This window comes from Podarcis erhardii (genome assembly GCF_964252035.2).
Source record: "Podarcis erhardii genome assembly, chromosome: 6".
Classification (NCBI taxonomy): Eukaryota; Metazoa; Chordata; class Lepidosauria; order Squamata; family Lacertidae; genus Podarcis; species Podarcis erhardii.
This window is the reverse complement of record NC_138510.1, coordinates 84,933,837-84,953,308: the sequence shown is the minus strand read 5'-3', so window position 1 is coordinate 84,953,308 and position 19,472 is coordinate 84,933,837.

Below are 19,472 nucleotides of genomic sequence, written 5' to 3'. Positions count from 1 at the left end.
ATTGGTGCATTTGGTTTCTCTCAGTTTCTCATTTTTTTCCAGTCTTCAGTTCTCCACATTTCCACATCAGTTTGTGTTGTTGTTGTTGTTGTTGTTGTTTTGAAAAAGAAGTCCTCGTGAAAATTCATCATAACTTTGTTGTGAATTTCTCCTAATGTACACATTTTAATGCAATTTTGCAGCCACTTCGCTAATGAATATTTTCACTGCTATATGTGCTTTTATGCACACTTTGCCACAGTATATGCATTTTCCTTCACATTACTGACTGCAGAACCTCACTGGAAAATTTGGAGCTCTTCCTCGTCGTCATTGTAAGTCCTTCAAGGCTGTGGGGCACGAGGAATGTGTGTCCCCCCCCCCATTTATAGTAAGAGTGCCCACTTGTGAAAAGCTTTTGGTCTAAGATACATCAGGAAGTTTCTGCTATTTGTTCAAATGACTCCACAGATTTCACTTTTAAATCTGTGGCATGATCAGACTCAACAAGGGCATTCAAAAGAACTCATTACATGGTTGCTGGCAGCAGCCAGAATATCTGTTGCATAAAAATGGAAGGCACTGCAAGGATTACAAATTTTCCTATCGTATAAAAACATATGGAACATGGCAATATCAGTGGTGGGTGGGTGCATGTGTGAGTCACACTTAATATGAATGTTTCTAAGGGATTGGAAACTCCAAAAAAATTCCACACCATGTGGTGGGACTGCACTTCTTGCACTGTTGCAAATAGCCTCCAGGAGGATTCCATGGCTTTGCCAATGTGTGAAGTATGGCTTTCCTAAGGATTTGTGAATGCTTCCTGTTTCATGTCTCTCCGTTTTCATTTTGTTTTGACTGAAAAAAATACTTATGTATTCCCTGCCTCCCCCCCCCCCTTCATTGGGTTGTATTGCATGCTGCATGTAAATAATCAATAATAAACACAAGGATGGCTGAGTTTCAGTTGGCAGAAAGTATAGATTAGATAGATTCACCTTCAAATGCCAACTGCATCAAATTTCTCACCCTACAAGTGACTTCATGATCATGTAGGGAGTGCACAGAGATTCCAGTCCAATGAAAAGGCTTCTTTACTCTGGGGCGATGCAACCATTCTCATAGTTGTTCCCCATTCTCATAGTTGTCCTCAAGCATCCCATGTAACCCCCCCCCAATATATGTACTGGTTCATTCTACTAGTGCTTCTAACTGACCCCTGTAGGTTGTAAACCTGCTGGTGACCCTCCTACACTGTGGTAAATGGCCACACTGTTGAGTTTGGATTTGATATCCCACTTTATCACTACCTGAAGGAGTCTCAAAGCGGCTAACAATCTCATTTCCCTTCCTCCCCCACAACAAACACTCTGTGAGGTGAGTGGGGCTGAGAGACTTCAGAGAAGTGTGACTAGCCCAAGGTCACCCAGCAGCTGCATGTGGAGGAGCGGGGAATCGAACCCGGTTCACCAGATTATGAGTCCACCACTCTTAACCACTACACCACACTGGCTCCACACTGTTATTTCAGACACTGTTGAGTGTCTGAACTAAGACCAAACACATGTATCCAGAAATCAGAACAGATTTCTTGTACCCATGAAGTTTTCCTGCCCCCTTTTGCTATTCAAGTTTTCATTTCCTAGAACTCCCGCTCTGAATGGGCCATCTGTTGAGATACGTGGGGTAATGGGTTGGACAAATAAGAAAAGAAAGGCAAGATTCAAACAATTCAAAGCAATACAGTGGTACCTCGGGTTAAGAACTTAATTCGTTCTGGAGGTCCATTCTTAACCTGAAACTGTTCTTAATCTGAGGTACCGCTTTAGCTAATGGGGCCTCTCACCGCCGCCGTGTGATTTTTGTTCTCATCCTGAAGCAAAGTTCTTAACCCGTGGTACTATTTCTGGGTTAGGAGAGTCTGTAACCTGAAGCGTCTGTAACCTGAAGCATCTGTAACCTGAGGTACCAGTGTATATGGATCATATTTTGAAATGGCTATTACACATTGGTTTCAGGAAATCACTCAGTTTCTCTTCAATAACTGAATTTTGAGAGAGCAAGAACAGAGCTGTTTGTCTCAGGAACAGCATATGCTTTCTTCTGCTGTTTTTAATCTGCATGTAGGTATCCCAGTAATCTCCTCATGAATGTAATTACAGCTATAATTAGGTCCCATCAAATATATGTTTTAAATTCAAAATTTCCGCAATAAAATTCCAATCAACAAATACATTCCCCCCCCCCACCATGTATGCCTCACACATGCCTCATAGATGCGGAAGAGAAACTGTTGAGTGCACCAGTGACTACTGATTCTGTAATTCACTAATTGTACAGTGACTTGAGTCAAACTTTCATCAAAATCATTAGGAAGAACTCCCACTGGCGTGAAAGTCTTTGGGAATATGCCTGCAAATGGTCAGTCTCTCAGCATAGTTTCAAAGGTCTCTGAAACTGCAACCTGGAAAGAGCTGATTTCTCTTACAGCCCATCTCAGAACTGGTGGTTGGAATAGGAAATGGAAAATCAACATTTAGATCAAGAGCTACGCTGACTTTCTAGTTAAAAGTCTCTAGTTAAAAGGGTCAGATCAAGGTATAATTTTTGGTCATTAAGTTAATGCTGCAACAAAAAAAATCCCCCTTGTGAGCTACAAAAATTGGGAGTGGCATTTTAATTTCTACCGCTTTCAATGGAGGAAGCCAAAGTTGGTATGTTTTCAGTAGGTGGAGGCCTTACATCAGGGGTCAGCAAACATTTTCAGCAGGGGGCCTCCCTCAGACCTTGTGGGGTGCCGGACTATATTTTGAAGAAGAAAAAGGAACGAATTCCTATGCCCCACATATAACCCAGAGATGCATTTTAAATAAAAAGACACATTCTACTCATGTAAAAACACGCTGATTCCTGGACCATCTATGGGCCAGATTTAGAAGGCGATTGGGCCGCATCCGGCCCCCGGGCCTTAGTTTGCTTACCCATGCCTTACATAGATGATGGAATGCAGCGGAGTCACCCCTCCCAGGTTTAAATCCTAAAGAGGGAAATTTTAAAGAAGCAATGTTTGCTGCGGTCAGTAATTTGCTGCTGTAGCCTGAAGGCAACTTCTGTCCTATAGAACAGTGGTCTTCAGCTAGTAGGTTGTTCTAAGGTGGACCACCACAGCAGTACTATCACAATAGAAATATGACATTAAAAATTAAGAAAATTAAAAAGTGGATTCCCCCCTCCATGCATGTTAAAGGTGCATCCTAGATCTGAAAGCTGAAAGCTACTGCTATAGTATACTGAAATGGAAAGGGCACTTTGTCACTGTATGATATTGTCCCCAATTACATTGTTAGGTTGGAAAAGAGATAGTTGCCCCCCTCCCCCGTCCAGGTCACCAGTTGAAATCTTTTTCAGATGGCGTTTGGGTGCTCTTGCTTTCAGAGGTTAGCTGAGTGGTTTACTGAAAAAGGCCCTTTTCTCTTGTAGCATCCAAATTGTAGAAACTAGCATGGGTGCCATTTCTGTTATATTTTACTTTAGATGTCAGGCAAAGACTGTCCTGTTATTTCACTGCCCTTTCATGATATTAATTTCTTTTTAATTGCTGTTTGTAGCTTTCCCCCGTGAGCTCTCTCTTATTTCTTGCTTTTATTCGCTGTGTTAATAGTAATTTTACTATTTGATCCGTCGCTGCTGTTATTATTGCTACAACATTTTAAAAAAACTGTATCTTGATTTTATTGCAAAGTGCCCTGGTGTCATGTAGCAAAAAGGTGTAGCATAGTGGTACTGTATTGTATTATTGTACGGTATGGTTGCATTGACTTTGTTAACTTTGAATGTTGGCCACCACTGGTAATAATATTCCCAGGACAGCTTATATAAATATGAACAGCACACATGAAATCATGCATACATTGACAGACTGCTCTATTGAAGGGGTGGGAAACCCTTATTACACACACACACACACACACACACACACACACACACACACACACACACTCCTAAGGGGTTTTCTTTTTTCTCAGAGTACTGAAATGAGAAAGAATGTGGTTAGAGGTCTCACCACATTCTTGTGGGAGGGTTCATTCCCCTCCACGCCACACTCAATTACAGTGTGCCTTGGAAGTCGAATGGAATCTGTTCCGGAAGTCTGTTTGACTTCCAAAATGTTCGGAAACCAAAGCGTGACTTCTGATTGGCTGCAGGAAGCTCCTGCAGCCAATCGGAAACCACAGAAGCCCCGTCGGACGTTCGGGTTCCAAAGAACATTCGCAAACAGGAACACTCACTTCTGGGTTTGCGGGGTGTTTAGGAGCCAAAACGTCCGAGTACCAAGGCATTTGGGATCCAAGGTACAACTGGCTTTGTGAAAGGGGAAATACTTCTTTAACGTAGGCATGGTTGCCCTACGTGTTTGACTCAGTCTTTACCTTTTAAAAAGAGCATTTAAAAAAATGGTATGTTTTCTTTTTTTAAATGATTTTAAGCACATCATTTAAGCAGTGGGAACTTTTAAGGCCCCTCCTTATTCATGATGAATTGTTTCTAAGATGGTAAGATGGTTTTTGGGGTGGTTATACACAATCCTGCTTTCAATTCTGTTTGTGCCTGCAAAGGTTTACAGGCGGACAGTGGCATAGCATGGACGGGGCCACAGGGTCACAAAATTCTAGGGGCACAAAATTCCAAAAGTAAAGAGAAAGTAGCAATAATAATTTTAAAACATAGTGCACCCTCCCCTCATAGAAAATCTCCCAATGTTTGCATGGGTGGACTGAGGAGTGGATTTGTGTGGTGGGCAGTTGCTAGGGCGCCCCCTGCAGGGCTTTAGAAAGATTCCTGCTCCTAGCCAATCCCCTGTCCTGCTCTCCAGCATGCTTGACACTCATGGGGCACTGCAGCTGCCACTCAGGTGGGTTGCCAAGGTACTGCCCCTTCATTCCAGCCTACGGCAGGCAGTGCCAAGGATACTTGCCTTGCCTGGGCACTGGCAACCCACGCTATGCCACTGGAGATGGACATACTGCTTCATTTCTAATCGCTGCACATCCTGTGGCTCCCTGCTGAAATCCTGCAGCCTTTTATACCACAAATGCTTCAAGGTCATTGTTTTTCTGTCCCACCTTTGTTGTGCAAGAGTGCCTCTCTAGGCAGCAATAACACAGCAATATTGGAGAAGCATTGCAGAACAAGTAGAATGGTGTGTGCATGTTGTTGTTTAGTTGTGTCCGACTCTTCGTGACCCCATGGACCAGAGCACGCCAGGCACTCCTGTCTTCCACTGCCTCCCGCAGTTTAGTCAAACTCATGCTGGTAGCTCCAAGAACACTGTCCAACCATCTCGTCCTCTGTCGTCCCCTTCTCCTTGTGCCCTCCATCTTTCCCAACATCAGGTCTTTTCCAGGGAGTCTTCTCTTCTCATGAGGTGGCCAAAGTATTGGAGCCTCAGCTTCAGGATCTGTCCTTCCAGGGAGCACTCAGGGCTGATTTCCTTCAGAATGGATAGGTTTGATCTTCTTGCAGTCCATGGGACTCTCAAGAGTCTCCTCCAGCACCATAATTCAAAAGCATCAATTCTTTAGCGATCAGCCTTCTTTATGGTCCAACTCTCACTTCCATACATCACTACTGGGAAAACCATAGCTTTTACTATACGGACCTTTGTTGGCAAGGTGATGTCTCTGCTTTTTAAGATGCTGTCTAGGTTTGTCATTGCTTTTCTCCCAAAAAGCAGGCGTCTTTTAATTTCGTGACTGCTATCACCATCTGCAGTGATCATGGAGCCCAAGAAAGTAAAATCTCTCACTACCTCATGTATGTGCTATTATTGGTTGTTTCTACATCTTTAAAGAATACTGAAAGCACATGGCTTCCCCCAAAGAATCCCAGAAGCTGTAATTTATTAAGGGTGTTGAGCATTGTAAGTAAGTAAGTAAATTTTTATTTATACCCCACCCTCCCCGACCAAAATCAGGCTCAGAGTGCCTAACATCAAATGTCAAATACATTAAAACACAATCAAACAATTCATTAAAATACAGCTTAAAAATTAGAATCAGGATAAAACTGCCCATGAATTACAACCATAGGGGTTGGGAACCTCAAGTATTCATCAGGGCCAGCTATCCATGTTGGTCCCACAAAGGGCTAAAGAGGTAACTTACAGGGTCCCATAGAGGGGGTTCAAACTGGGCCCGGACCGAAGGCCAGGTGTAACAGCTCCATCTTGTAGGCCTTGCGGAAGGATGTCAAGTCCCGCAGGGCCCTGGTCTCCTGCGACAGAGAGTTCCACCAGGCTGGGGCCAAAGCCAAAAAGGCCTTGGCCCTGGCTGAGGCCAGTTTAACCTCCTTGAGGGCTCCTTGCAGTCCTGTGAAGGTTAAATTACAGGTCCCACAATTGTTTGGGGAATCTCAGGTGGTTTAAATGTATGGTGTTGATGCAGCCTTGAGTGAATAGAATGTTGCAGAATATGACCACAAAAAAGCCCATCTGGAGTGGCCCTAAATGAGCATACCTTTCTTAATAAATCACCATATGCAGATAGCACATGTTCTTTCCTTTCCCTCCTGGCAAATGCTGATATTATTCTCCAGCAGGATGACCAAATGCAGAGGATGGCAGAGTTCCTTTTGCGTGTCGAGGTCCCCAAGCCACCCCCCAAATAACTCACAACGCACACTTAATTTTTGTTTAAGGTTTTTGGCATAATTTTGGCCACAACTTTATTTAAATACAAAACCATGAGTGGTTGTTTAGGCATTGGTTAAGACTATCTGTTCCCCCGCCTGGGACAGAACTGACTTCCGGGCACCACTGAAAGACAGTGCGGGGGAAAGCAAATTGGGGAGAAATGGAGCTGAGTCACAGACCCTCAATTCTCATCCGCATGCTCCCCGAAGGCTTGCCGGCCCTAGTCCCATTCCAGGGATTGGACGAAAAGATGGCAAGCCCCAGGATTCCTTTAACGGAATTCCCTTTCCACAGCAACCATGGAGGGGCAGGCCCAGCCTATCCTAACCCCTCCTCCACCAATTTATAACCAATGCCTAACCGCAACCTTACAAGTTGTGACGATTTGTACACAGTAGGCAAAAACCAAATGGCCCAGCCAATCAGCCAGATGGACAAAATTCCTACCAGGCCCCTGCCCCAACGGCAGACGACCCCATGACAGGCATAGCAAGGTCAATGCAACAACCCCTTACTCAAGGGCGGGTGGGCGGGTGATCCGTTGCACGCAGCAAAGAGAAAGCTCCAGGCTGCGTGCAGAGTATTTAAACATTTTACCCCTCCCACCAAAATTGCAACATAACTTTTACGCCAGCAACCCACTGAACCAATCACTGCCCCAGGCCATCTTTAGAGACCCTGCCTGGTAACAGAGGGGTGGCTCAGCAGACCCCACCACAACACGTGCTCTCCATGAAGGAGAACACGCTTTGCTTGAATATTTCCATAGACTCATTTAAGCAGATGTCGCTTGTGATAAAAGGTGAACCTGCTGTAATTCTCTATTCTGGGTGACTACGGAAAAGCCAGGAGCCTTGCCCCCGTTTGCAGCTGCTCTTCCCTACCATTCAAGGTTACCACCAAGCACAGAAACGAAAAGGGCAAGTTGCCTTTTTTCCCTGCAGGATACACTCATGCAAATGATGTGGGAAATGGGCAGGGGGTGGAAATGAGTCAAGCATTTAAAATCACTTCCGCGCAACTAATAGGCATTTATTCAATGGGCCTTACGAACGGGAGCTGTGCCCCATTTTAAATCGAACGGAGAGGCTAGCACATTTCATTAGGAGAGATAATTACCAATTTGTTCTTTCTCAAAATATTAAATATATATTATTACTCTGTTAAACCCGGACTTTGCATTTAGAAGGTGAATAGAAAGCTTGAGGGTTAGTCACCTGAAGTGGCGGGGTGGGTGGTTTTTGTGTGTGCAACTGACAGTCATTAAGGACTGGCCCAAACCGCTAGGTACCACAGCTGCCTTCTTGACCAGGGATGGGCAACCCTTTTCAGCCCAAGGACTGCATTGCCAGGGTTCCCCAAACTCGGTTCTCTAGCTGTTTTGGGACTACAATTCCCATCATCTGTGGCCGCTAGTCCTGCTAGCTTGGGATGATGGGAGTTGTAGTCCAAAAACAGCTAGAGACTCAAGTTTGGGAACCCTGCTCTAGACTAATAGGGAGGACCCTTTGGAGACTATATAGTCCTCATCCTCCCTCAACAAGAACCCTTGTGCTCACCCCCATTTTTCTCGATTCCCTCTCTCCATTTCTCCATGCAAGTAAATTGAGAGAAGGTGCTCATTCACTTGCCCAAAGCAGGGGAGAAAAGATTGCAATTGTGAATAATTTCAATGGGAATACCTAATTCCTGCCAGTCACTTCCAAGGTTGCAACCCACTTTGCTTTCTCCTATTCAGTTGTATGGAAGAGAGAAATGGGAAAACAGGCAAGGAAGAAACAGAAGGGCATCTGTATGTGAGTGCGTGTGTGTGTGCGCACGCATGTGCATGCATGGAAAAAACCACAATCCCAGAGTCGTTTCACGACTGGACTTAACTGTCGGGGTCCTTTACCTTTTAAAATGGCTGTGTTGGCTGTATTCAACTGCCTTGTGCCCATCCTATGCATGTGCATATGCAAATATATGTAAATGTATACTTTAAGAGGTGGGGCGAAGAGGGACAAAGAAGAGGAGCCTAGGAGGAAGGGGAAGCAGAGGAGCAGGGACAGAGAAAGAGACAAGCAGCAGGAGAAACTAAGGAATGAGCAGAGTTAGACAAAGAACCATCAGAGAAAAGGGTGGTGGGGAGCTTTATCCAAGAGGTGGAGCAGAAACTGCAGGAGTTGGTGAGGAAGGTCAGGGGGCCAGGAAACCTCCCACTATGGGCTTAATGGATCCATAAAAGCCAAGAAGGGCTTTATTAGGCAGAGAAATGACTCTTAAAAAAAGCTATGGGCGGGTAACTATGAATACCTAAATGCCGACAGGAGCATGAAGACTTGTTGGAGTAAGGGGTTCGCTAGGTGGTCTCTGAGATACCCAGGGGTTTTGACAATCCTTGGGACTGGCAGGAGGGGGGTTGCATAATAAAGCCATACAGTGGTACCTCAGGTTAAGTACTTAATTCGTTCCAGAGGTCTGTTCTTATCCTGAAGCACCACTTTAGCTAATGGGGCCTCCTGCTGCTGCTGCGCCACCAGAGCACGATTTCTGTTCTCATCCTGAAGCAAAGTTCTTAACCTGAAGCACTATTTCTGGGTTAGTGGAGTCTGTAACCTGAAGCATATGTAACCTGAGGTACCACTGTATTGGCTTTTGATTTGTATTCAAGCAGTGGGTGAAGGACATTTTGGCTGATGTGGCTCTCTGAACCCACCGGACACATGTTTTGAAGTTCCATGATAGTAGTGGAAGGAGGGAGGCGGTTGGGGGTGGAGGAGGCAGGTTCAGATTGTCAAAGGATAATGAAGAGAATGAATTTCCATAATAAAAGCATCAAACAAACTGCTTCTAGCAATTAGGGAACAGCTTGATGTTGCCACTGACATGCAAGAGATGGCGCAAAGTATTTTTGCTTATGTACGAGGGTGTTTTCTTTCCTGGAAGATCCAGTGAATTAGCAGGGATAGCAAAGGACGACCCTCAGCAGGTTGCAGGAGGGCGAGTGCTGGAGAGTGGGTCTTATTTAGTCAGCCACCCCTGAACACACAAAAGTCCAAAGGGAATGAATTAAAATTTGGTTGGGAGGGGGTGGCCTGTGAGTAGGATAACCTTGAGAAAGAGAATTCATTACTTCCCCCCTTGCTTATCACCGATGTCCTACTGTGCATATAGAAATGTTTCTCTCTTCTCCTCTACCATCTTAGATGGGTCGCTTGCTTGTAAACAGGATGTGGCATGAAAATGAAGTAGAGAGGGAAAACATGGTGAATTAGATATGTGACCTGGCTCTGTAATTTTTCTGCAGCTTTAATATAAACTCCCCCTCCCTTCCAAACCATCGAAATGGCTCAGGATGGAAGAATCGGAGCTAAAATCCTTTCTGAGCAGGATGGATTCTTTAATTAAGGTTAGGCTGTTCCTCCAGAGGATGTGTAGCAGATACGCGTGGAACACTTCTTGCAAATTATTTTCCATCTCCCTCACTCTATTAGCTATGAGCTGATGCAGAAGACTAGGTGTCAGTGGCTGGCAGATACTGCAAGTATCCAACAGAGCAAAAGTGTTTTATGAGCCTGTTAAAATTTCAAACTGTTATCCTGTGTAAGGATGCCCCAGATTTAACCTGGCTTAACAGTCATTCTCTGTCCCAAGAGAACCCAGGAACTGCAAATGAGCTGGAGGACCTTTGGAAAAGGGTATTATCAGCACCCTTCCAAAAACTAGAATTCCCAGGATTTGTAGAAGGAAGTTCTAACAGCTCAAGCAGCATAACACCAATATAAATATGTGGTTCAGATAATGACCGCATAAATCAAAATCAGAATTGGTAGCTACAGAGACCAGATGAAAAAGACAGCATGGCTCCCATGTTTTTCATTGTAGTAGAAGGATTATTTCCCTCATTCCCTCAAATTTTAGTATTGGGCAGGGTAACGTTTGAATGGGATACCCTCCAACATTTATCCAATGAAAATAAGGACATTAATAATAATAATAATAACAACAAGTATTTTTATTATTATTTATACCTTGCCCATCTGACTGGGTGGCCTCAGCCATCCTGGGCAGCTTCTAATGTATATAAAATAATAATAAAACAGTAAACATTTTTAAAAGACCCTACCCTGTACAGGGCTGCCTTCAGATGTCTTCTAAAGGTTGTACAGCAGTACCTCAGGTTAAGTACTTAATTCGTTCCGGAGGTCCGTTCTTAACCTGAAACTGTAAGGTAAAGGTAAAGGTACCCCTGCCCGTACGGGCCAGTCTTGACAGACTCCACGGTTTTGCGCTCATCTCACTCTAGAGGCCGGGAGCCAGCGCTGTCCGCAAACACTTCCGGGTCACGTGGCCAGCGTGACGAAGCTGCTCCGGCAAACTGGCACCAGAGCAGCACACGGAACGCCGTTTACCTTCCCGCTATATAGCGGTCCCTATTTATCTACTTGCCCCCAGAGGTGCTTTCGAACTGCTAGGTTGGCAGGCGCTGGGACTGAGCAACGGGAGCGCACCCCGCCGCGGGGATTCAAACCGCCGACCATGTGATTGGCAAGTCCTAGGCGCTGAGGTTTTACCCACAGCGCCACCCGTGTCCCTAACCTGAAACTGTACTTAACCTGAAACACCACTTTAGCTAATGGGGCCTCCTGCTACTGCCACGCCACTGGAGCACGATTTCTGTTCTCATCCTGAAGCAAAGTTCTTAACCTGAGGTACTATTTCTGGGTCTGTAACCTGAAGCATATGTATCCTGAAGCATATGTAACCTGAGGTACCACTGTATAGTTACTTACCTCCTTATCTTGGGGGTCACATAACTCCATATCCTTCAACATTTCTCTATTGAAAATAGGGACGTCCTAAGGAAAAGCAGAACATTCCAGGATGAAACCAGAAACCAGGACAGTTTCTGTAAATCCAGGACTGTCCCTGGAAAATAGGGACACTTTGGGGGGGGGGGCTGGAATGGGAGCCCATCTCAGATTCCCATCCATATTGACTGCCCACCACTGCAAGTGAGGACTGAACTTGGCTCCCATTTAAGAGCAGAAGCACTGCTTGCCCACCACTAAGATGACTACCCAGGGGCAGAGTGAGGATGATGATAAGCTGGCAGAGATGGGCTAGAGAGGGGCCCTTCTCAGATGCTAAGATCTTTGGCCAGTACTGGGTTTCCCCCCCAGGTGAAACCTCCAGAGGGGCGCCATTCTGGCTTCCAGCCTGTGTGTGTATGTGTATATGCAAATGCATGTGTGTGTGCCAAGCTGGGTCTTTGACCCGGGTGAAATAAAGCCTAGTTTTGTCCCTGCCTTGGCCAGTGCCCAAGCTGGATGATGCTTGGCACCAGGACTGCCTCCTTCGTAGGTGGCACACCCAATTGGGATTCTATCCTGCATGGAACATGCTTGGATTCCACTAAAGTTGTGTTTCCTGGGTAACCATTAGTTGGAGATGTTGGGTAACTGTGTACGTGCAGCTACTCACACAGAGTCAATTAAAGTTTGGCAGACAGCCAGAAGGCAATCTGAAGGAGTACGTCTGCCTGGTGATAACAGAGACATGGAGATCGCTCCCTGATTGGTCAAGCTTTCTCAAAGGAGTGATAATTAATGGCCTACTAACTGTTAGTTCAGTATTTCAGTGTTCGTGTTCAGAGTTCTGTGTCAGTGTAGTTGTGAGTCGTGTCAGAGAGAGCTAGCAAAAGATCTGTGTTCTGTTCCTGTAAATAGTCCACTGTATATAATAAACACCTAACTACAAGTTCCTGGTTCCTGCTTTGTCTATCCTGTCTGCAGCCAAGTTGCCAATTGCTTCCGTGGATTCTGCGTTTACTCTACTAGGTCTGGCTAAGGTCCTGCAACTAGTCAGAAAGTTGCGAAACACCAAATAGGTAGGTTTTGTACTTAAGTTATCTAGGAATCATCCACACTGAGACTTCAAATAGAACAACCCTTAATCTGCCACTTGAAATGGGAAGCAAAGGTTTGAACCATCCCTTCTGCTCCACGTGAATCAGTAAGATTCCTTTGAATCAGTCCTGGGGTTGTTTTTTTTCCCCAGGAAAGAAGTAATAACTTCTTCACCCAAGGGTTGATTTTTGTTACTCAGCTTTTTAAGCATGCAGGAGAATAACCAAACACTTAGAAGGGTCATTCACTACAGCTAAGCGTCTTTCTTTTAAGTAGGCTTTAAATATTAAATGCACTCTGGTATATTTAGTAGCTCTGCCTGCAGAGTTTCAAATAGTAATTGGATGCGGCTTAGAAAGTGAATTTGTAGTGCTGATTGTTCAGTGAATTCATTGGCAACAATCATTTCCCAGTCGGAGTGTTGCAGCCACGTAGGCTGTAAAAGAGAGAGAGAGAGAGAGAGAGAGAGAGAGAGAGAGAGAGAGAGAGAGAGAAACACACAGATAAGGTTGATGATTGTGGGTGGTATTCAACTAAGCCTTACTCAGAGTAGACATATCAAAATTAATGGGCCTAAATTAACTGGGTGCATTAACTCCAATGGGTCTATTCCAATTAAGTTGAATATTACTCGTGGCCGACTCTGGGGTTGCGGCGCTCATCTTGCTTTACTGACCAAGGGAACTGGCATACAGCTTCCGGGTCATGTGGCCAGCATGACTAAGCCACTTCTGGTGAACCAGAGCAGCGCACGGAAACACTGTTTACCCTTCGCACCTATTTATCTACTTGCACTTTGACATGCTTTCGAACTGCTAGGTTTGCAGGAGCAGGGACCTAGCAACGGGAGCTCACCCTGTCACGGGGATTTGAACCTCCGACCTTCTGATCAGCAAGCCCTAGGCTTAACCCACCCGCACCTGTGATCTTTAGTTACCCTTTCTTTAAAATCATCAACGTTCAGGTCAAACACAGGCCTGGCTGGTTCACACTAGGCTTATTTCCAAACCAACCATGAGCAGAAGCCAATAACATTGTGTGTGAACCAAGCCACTGAGTTCAATAGGGTCTACTTCTAAGTATGCTTAACATTGAATTGGCACATGAAATTTTACTGGTTGTAAGATTTCTGAAATGTAAGAGCATGGATATCTTCATGTTATTAAAACAATAATTACAAATATACTTGGTGTTAGAAATGGAATTGCAAGCTGCTGCATCTTAAGTTACAGTGACGTAACCCCACCTTTTGCACATACAACCCATGTTTTTATACTGTACGTTACTTTGTGTCTTCCCTGCTTTATTCAAATTTCTGCTGTTGTTTGAAACCATCCCATTCCCCCTGTCAGTGTCTCTCCCTTCTCATTCCCATGCCATGGCCACTGGAGTTGCACAATCTCCTCTTTTGCTCCCCTACTCCATCCTGTCTTCATGCACATCTCTCTCATATATATATATATATGACAGTTTAAGATAATTCATAATAGGCGTTTTTGTGTGTGAAGGAAGATCCAGACATGTGTTTCCTAACTGCATTTCACTCAGCTGGATAAGAAATTGTAAGGGATATAAAGTTATGTATGATTTCTGGATCATTATGTCATAATTCACAAAAATACTATGTGGTTCATTTCTCCAAAGCCTTACTAAAAATTCAATTATATTGCCTGATTGTATTATAAAAATGTTCTGCAAATAGCTAATATAATTTTTTATTTTTAAACTCCAAGGTATTAAAAAAGAAATCTGACATACAACAGATTTGCAATGCTTTGTATGAATAGCTTGGAGATTAAAATGAAATAAATTCACTTTGTCCCCCATCATGTTGTAAAACGTTATCTGCAGTTTATTAAATGGTCAATATTCCTTATTATGTAAATCAACACAGATATATTTCTGCAGTGCCCGCTCAGTGCTGACCTATTGCTTTTATTTCTGGGTAAATACCCACTGTGGAAAATCACCGTCGTCTCAAAAGGTGCTTTCCCAATTACTGTGTGAGTGTTTTGTTTACCCTCAAGTTTAAGACCAACAAATTCTGTCTGACGTGTCTCAACACCTCTCAAAATAATCATACCCAATGGGTGAGTATTGCATTAAGGAATCGCTCTCTGGGACTTGCTGTCCCAAGATGTCAGGGAAAACGCCACACTTTCACACTTCGGATCAAATTTGACGCCTCACTTATTGTCCTTTTGCTTGAGATGATTAGCTCAGAGTCACAGGCTATTTCATAAAGATATTGTATGCCAACACTACTGCAAAAAACCACCTTGAGGTCCTTTGACATGCTAAAGCATATCTGGGAAACTGAACTATCGCTACAGATCCTCAGTCTGGATTTTATGCGATAATGTATAGCTGAAAAAACCATCTTATGGAAAGTTCTAATTCAATACAGAACAAAGGTGGCCTATTAAAATGTGGTGTGCTCATTTTGGATAGCTCCCACTGTGTAGCAAAAATGGAGACCACATTTTAAAAAGCCACCCTTGTTCTTGTTTATCTTCTGTTACATTTGCCTCACACTCTCACTCTTTTGTCATTTTTTAACTTTGTACTTTTAACAGCTCCCCTTAGTTTTCAAATTTTTAAACTGGAAGACCTTTGGGGCAGAGAACTTTGAAGTGCTATGTACATTGAAGGCACCATGTGAATAACTATAATTCAGCAATTTGTTGGAGTTCATAATTTGTTTTTATTCATTTTTCCCTCTTCACCTTGGTATGCTGAAGGGAACTTATTTCCATTGCAGCTACAGATACTGCAACTAATTCCACGAAACCTTATCAGCATACAGTTATATCACTGGATTGCAAATACATTGATTATGCAGTTTTGATTAGCTTAAGTCCTTGTCTGTGTTCTCTGGATACAGAATCAATATAAGAAATGCTTTTAAAGGCCTTTAAAATGTTTAGTTGGGTAGTAGCATATGGCATCCGAACTTCCTGGCAGTTGAAAAAATGTGTGAGAAAAGTGTCCCCCCCTGTTTTAAAAGAAACCTGATCTCAGTCTGTTGGGAATTTATTTTTGATCTATAACACTGCAAAGTTCTGCATATTGGAGATTAAATTAACCATTAAATTAACACAGGCAGAAGCAATATCATTTTTATTTAAGATGATTGCATTCAAAAAAATCTTCACTTTTCTTAAAAAAAGTTCCCTTTGTGCAGTATTGCAGTTGTAGCTCAGCCAAATTGTTCTATAATTCAGCAGCCTTTCCTGCTTCCTGTTAAATAATTCTTCAAATTTCATGTTAAATGAGAATCTGCTGGTGGTGGTGGGATCAGACAGATAAAAGCTAGATACTTGGCTGGTGCAAATCAGACCAATTTTATGATAGTCACAGATTCCCCATCCCTCTTCATATCAGTAAAGCTGAACACAGAATTTCTATGTTTCTTAATGAAGTTGTTCATCGCATTGCACAACGACCAGTTAACACCCCCCCCTCCACAATCTATCACAGGATGCATTTTGGAGACTAGTACCTGGAGTTTTAAAATAACATTCTCATATGGGAACCAGAATGTACAAGCTTAACACTTCCTTTGTTTGTCAGAAGGGAGAAAGGAGAGGGGGCGTAGCAAGTACAGTGGTACCTTGGTTCTCAAACTTAATCCATTCCAGAAGTCCATTCCAAAACCAAAGCATTCCAAAACCAAGGCCCGTTTTCCCATAGAAAGTAATGCGAAATGGATGAATCTGTTCCAGACTTTTAAAACAACCCCTAAAACAGCCATTTAACATGAATTTTACTATCTAACAAGACCACTGATGAAATGAAATCAAAGCAATAAACAATGTACTGCAGTCACACAATCAATCAGTCAGTAGCTGAACTGGGTTCCACACAGTCATAAAAACAAATCAAAAAGAGCCTCAAAACACAAAATAAATAGCAAAAACAGACAGACCTTAGCGTAACACTGAAAACGGAAGTGTGGCACTCAAATCGGAAGCATAACTCTCAAAATGGAGCATGTTCAGCTTCCAAAAAAGTTCACAAACCGGAACACTTACTTCCGGGTTTGCAGTGTTTGGGTTCCAAGCTGTTTTGAGTACCAAGCCATTTGAGAACCAAGGTACCACTGTATGTCACAAAACCACAATGTATAAATTATACTCTTGGTATGGGTGGTGAAATAGGGTATGATCCTTCCTGTTTCATTGGGGGTGGGGAGAAAGATATCCTCTCCTTGCCCGGGGATACCTTCATGAGAGCATCTCCAGACTTCAGACTAATTCCTTCCTCTCCATGCATTTTCCCTTTTTCTACCCACTTCCATCCTGTGTTGTTTATGCCCTTCTTTCAAAATTTAGATTTTTATGTCCGCCATGTTGCAGATATTAATATTGCTCAGTTCGAAGCAACTGGAAGCATAAGAACTAACTCCTTTGGGAATGAAACATTGTCTAGGCTCATAAAAATATTTTAAAAAACAGAATACAGTAAATGATTAATCCAAAGCATCTATATGATGTCTTGTGCTGTTCAGCACAGGCTCAGCATCTTACAAAATCTGAAATAATCCAAACAGACCTAGAAGTAAAAGGTCTCTCTATCTCTCTGTCCATAGCCTGCATTCCAGACTCCAGGTTGTTTGCTCTCCCTTCAGGAAAGCTTCATTTAACATCTTCACTCCATGAAGTCTGGGAGAAAAGACTCAAAGACAACTCATTTCATAATGGAGATTGCAACCCAATACCTCTCACATGATCTAAGGTTACAACCTTCGCATGTTAGCTACCAGAGTGTTATGTACTGAGTTGAATAGGACCCAAACTGCAGTTTCACAGAGAACAACAATCAGTTAGTTAATAATTAACTCAGCAGGAGCCCAAAGTTTTCTCCTTGCTTTCATTTTAGCCCCATGGAAAGATCCCTTGTTAAACTTTTTCACCTATACACATTTAGGCACTCTCATTTTAAACCTTCATTAATATACATACATTTTTCATTTCTGTGTGAATTAAATCTATTATACTTAACATGACCTAAGGCACCTTGTATACTGAAGGCACCACTTAAATGAATAACAGTCTCATACCATACAGAAATGTTTGCCATCTGCACTCAAGATCTAATATTTTAAAAAGTCAGATTGTGGAACTTTCTAACAAAGGTGCAAAACTCTTACCCTGCCTATGTTGTTACTGATTTACATGATGTCTTAATTCAACTCTTAGAACCAACCAGCCAAGCAAGCAAACAAACAAACAAACAAGCATTGTAAGTCATTTTGGGTTGTCTTGGGCAAGATAAAGTGATTAAAAAAATCAATCAATACATACATACATACAACATTGAATTTTGCAAAACTTGCTTTCCCAATATTATTTTATCTCAGTCGGGGGAATTAGCTGTGCAATCCTATACATGCTCTTTAGAAGCCCCATAGAATTCAATGAGATGTGATCTGAGGTAAATGAATATAGAACTGCAAATATATTGAGGTAGAGCACAATATACACCAGGAAGCTTAGTTTGGTCAGAATTGAGTATAAACTTCCAGCGTTAACTCTCAATACATTAGTTCTCGGTAAATGAGCCACCATAGCTGCTAGAGGGCTATGAAAATTTGTGTCCCAGGCATTTTAGACTCATCTACCCATGTACTATCTGAAACCAAAGAGGCTCATTGGTTGCCTACCTCACTATTAATACTACAAGGAGAAGCAGCAAAAGTGTGCTGCAAGGTGACTGATTCAAAAGCATTTAGGAAAAGGTTTTCTCCAGGTTGGAACGGGCCTTGGACCCTCTCTCTGTCCTACCAGAGGGTCTGGCAGGCTTACTGGGTTGCAGTGGCAATGCTTCATTAATAGTGGGCCCTGCCAAGCTTTAGGGAACTTGGCAGATGCCCGGGAATGGTAGGTGCCAATGCAAGCCCTGGTTAAGGAAGAAAGATCATTCATACAGAAATACTCTGCTGCCTAAGTGAGTGGAATTGGCAAATGTGCTTCTGATCTACTTTGATAATGTCCCTGAAAAATTATAAATGTAGATCCTGGTAAAATCAACCATTTCAATATAAATTTGGAATTTCCTGCTCAGGCTATTTAAAAATCAGCAGAATTTGAAGGGAGAGAGGGAGGTGAAAAAACATTGAAATGTCTTAATCTGAGTGTGGGTCCATAATTCCCCATGATGCCACTGCTATTTGGGCAGGTTGTTTATGAATCACCTTTCTGTCCCATCGGTGATATACTATGTAAAAAAAAAAAAAAAAAAAATCCATTAAAAGCAGCCACCTGCCTAAAAGCTAGACAAAGATGGGGCCACCCTAATCAGGGTGCTACTACAGAAAAGTCCCTGTCCCATTTACTCAACATCTTGACATCTCTTCATGATGGGACATACAACAGAGCTTCTGATGATGACTATAAAATACCCAGACAGGCTTTTGTGGTGATCACACAGGGTCCCTGGATGTTTATTGGTCTATTGATCCCTGTGCCACCACGGTGCTCGCTTCCCTGCTGCCACCAACCCATTACTCTCAGGTAAAACACTGAGTCCAGACAGTTGTTAAAAGTGAACCAAATAAACAAGTTTATTTTATAAACATTAACAAGTTTATGGTTTCTCAGATAATATTCCTGTCAGTATCTTAACTTTAGTTTCTTTACCGGCCTATACCTTCCTAATACCTTCTGACTGATTATCTCAACTGTTTAACTGACTCCTCTTAACAGATTCTCTCACTCTCACACACCAGACTAGCCCAACCCACAGACTTATCTTCTCTGTCTCTTCTAACTCCAGACTGTCTTCTCACCCACCCTAACTCTAACTCCTCCCCTTGGGTTCCCATTGGTTAGCCATTTTACAATGAGTTAACCCTTTCCTTATGAACCCAGTATGATGTCACACACCTAGGAGCGCAAACGCCACAG